The sequence below is a fragment of the Phaethon lepturus genome, unplaced genomic scaffold, assembly GCF_000687285.1.
Source record: "Phaethon lepturus isolate BGI_N335 unplaced genomic scaffold, ASM68728v1 scaffold17835, whole genome shotgun sequence".
Taxonomy (NCBI): domain Eukaryota; kingdom Metazoa; phylum Chordata; class Aves; order Phaethontiformes; family Phaethontidae; genus Phaethon; species Phaethon lepturus.
In genome coordinates this window covers 17176-20610 of record NW_010538577.1, presented here as the reverse complement: position 1 = coordinate 20610, position 3435 = coordinate 17176, and positions in this window count along the sequence as shown.

The following is a 3435-nucleotide window of genomic DNA, read 5'->3' as shown; positions in this document are numbered from 1 at the left end:
ACTTTAAATGAGGTATGTCATCTGAATAATAGAAAATATTCTGTAAAGTTAGACAGCTTAAGTCTGTCTGGGAAGGGGAATATTTCTTTCCATTGATCCTTCACAATGCTTTTCAAATTTGATGACTGCCATGTCGACCTTGCATAAAGATCTCTATGGGATGCTGCTGGTCATCCATGGATAATGAGATAAATAGTTGCTATTTGTAACGTACTGCTGACTGATCTGTGTTCACTCTTTCAAGAGCCATATGTGGACAGCATAGGAGAAAATGATGAAAATAGATCCATGTAAGAATCTAAAAATCTGACATTTGAGGAAAAACAGCTTTTGCCTACCATTACTTTCTCTCAAAAAGGAATCAGAAGTATAACTGGGCAAATATTGATATTCCAGCATGCACCTATTTGAAATGTGTAATGAATTTCTTTGTTTTGTACTCTCTCTTTCACTTAAAAGGACATTTGCAGGAACAAAAGCCATAGTTTGAACCTGGAGACCAAATTACAGGCATTTAATGCTTGAATTAATAGAAAGATACCTCAGTCTGGAGTGTTAGAATCACACAAGCAGTTCGTGTTCACTTTTTATAACACACTGCAAACTTTCAGTTGATGTTTATGAGAAAGAACATTTAAATTGTGAGTAGAACATTTAAGTTTGTGTAACAAGGTGGCCATTTTGTCTTTCTAGCATAGCTTTAGAGTGATGGTCATTTCTATTCAATGGCTAAGTGGATCAAAATTTTGGGGTTTTTTTGGCCAATCTCTGTGCAGAATTTTTGTCATAAAGGTTCCTGCAGCAGTGACAGGAAGGTTCACTCATACAGTGAGAAATGAGATAAGAAAAATTACAAGTGTTTTTATATAGAAAACTCAGAACTAAGAAACATATATTTTAAGGGTTGGCTTCTCTGATTATTGCATAACAGGAAATAGTGTTTTCTTCACAAGTTCAGAGCTGTCAACATAAAAAAATATGGCAGCTTTATCCCAGTACTTCATTATCTGTAAAAAAAAATTGCTTGATACAAATCTGGTATTAATTTTATAACTCTTTAGAAGAAATAAAAATTTGGAATAGTATTCTTTCAATTTAGGCCATAATGGAACACAGCTTTTTGTGGTAGTTCATGTCATTATTACTATTGGACACAACCTCATGGAACTTTGAAGTCTTTTACCCACCTACATTTATTACAAGAAAGTAAAACTGGTTATTTTAAAAAAAATAGGTAAGGGAAAAAAACATGTGCTGGCTTCAGGTATTTCCAAGACTACAAAAAAGGAAAAGGACATGTGATGATTCCATACACTAAATTGTTGCTAAAATATAACAAAACAGTTCTCTAAAAAATGGTTTTACCTTAGCTACAGTATATGCAATGTTTCTTATGTAAAATAAGATCCCCCTCACAAAATGGGAAACTCTGAAATCCATGGCACTCCATAGTTATTTGCCTTCTCCCAGTCTCTCAGGTAATCCCAGTATCTAGGAGGCTACTAGTTTACCTGAATTTTGTTTATTAAACCAGAAACAGGACCAGATGAATAATATGAATCCTCTCACACCAGTGGAGGCAAAATCCTCCCTCCAGGATAGTGTCATTGGAGAGGACTGGGTCTTTGTCTTTTTGCAGATATTTTCATTTAACTACCACATTTCTCTTCTTGCTGATATAAGAAGGTGAAGTGAGGTAGTGTCCCGGTTTCAGCCAGGATAGAGTTCATTTTCTTCACAGAAGCTGGTGTGAGGCTATATTTTGGATTTGGGATGAGAAAATGCTGATAAGGTGCTGATGTTTGAGTTGTTGTTAAGCAGTCAAGGACACTCCAGCTTCTTGTGCTGGCCTGCAGCGAGCAGGCTGGGGGTGCACGGGGAGCTGGGAGGGGACATGGCCAGGACAGCTGACCCAGGCTGGCCAAGGGGATATTCCATACAATATGACGTCATGCTCAGTATATAAAGCTGGGAGGAAGAAGAAGGAAGGGGTGGAGGGACGTTCGGAGTGATGGCGTCTGTCTTCCAAAGAAACCATTCCACGTGATGCAGCCCTGCTTCCCTGGAGATGGCTGAACTCCTGCCTGCCCATGGGCAGTAGTGAATGAATTCCTTGTTTTGCTCTGCTTGTGTGCGTGGCTTTTGCTTTACCTATTAAACTGTCTTTATCTCAAACCATGAGTTTCCTCACTTTTACTCTTCTGATTCTCTCCCCCGTCCCACCGTGGGGGAGTGAGCGAGCGGCTGCGTGGAGCTTAGTTGCTGGCTGGGACTAAACCACGACAGGTAGAAGGTATTATACTATGAGCTTTGGGAGAGGAAATTTCAAGCCTCTTTTTATTCCTGATTGTTTGAGCTTCACAACAGAGACAAGGCAGTCAGAATATCAGAACAGAAAAAACTCCTCTGTGCTCTTCTCCAACATGCTGCTGGAGCAGCCAGCAGAATTTCACATTTTGGCAACTCCGCACATTTTCACATCATAAAAGAAAGACGCAGGTCCACTGCAGTGGTTACCTACATATCACCCGTTCAATTCCATTTTGAAAGAAAGCTGAAAATCTGAAAAGTCAGGCTAACTGAAGCATTGTGGGCATGGCTGTTGAACCAGCATTTCCTGTTATGTTATTAGGATCAGATCTGGCTTAGGGGTTGCAATATGAGACTGTATCACACTATACTATGAACTGATGTTACAATCAGACCCTATCATATTGGATATAATGCTTCCCATAAATTTCAGGCTTCACCTAAGAGTGTGAAGTATGACTCCGTATCTATGTGTAATTTAGCAATCCATTGCGTCCAGTGTCTGTTGCTGACATGACATATCAGTATCACCAATTCTTAGAATTACACTTATATAAATTTATGTTTTCAAGGCTTCGTTGGCTTAATGAAAGCTGATGTTCTCTTTCACAGGGCCAAATATCAGTTCTTTTCTCAAGGGCTTTCCACGAGTCCTTCTAGTCATGAATAATTTCTCTGGTATCTAAAATGTCACTCATTTCTCCTTTTCTCTGATTTGACCACAAGTAAATGACTCAAGACTGTCAGCGCACAGTGCAGTGTTAAAAATGTTAACAGAAGATTTTTCATCCTGAGCAATATGATTCTGTCAGGACACAACTCCATCAGCAAGGCCTGTTTACAGCCTTGAGCATTTGAAATTTCACAATAAGAAGCAAAGTGCAAGGCTTAAAGTCATATATTGTGTCAACTGCACGCACACTAGCAGGTTATGCTGTTTCCAGGAATGAGAGGAAGGATAGGAGATGATACGTCAAAATTGTACCAACAGCAGTGGATGATTATGTCGGAATTCTCTCAGAATTCATGGGGCCCTATTTTCTTTTGCACTATGGAAAACTAGGATATGAAAACACATAAGTGGTGAGGTTTAACTTCTGAATATCAGCTGACATACATACAAAA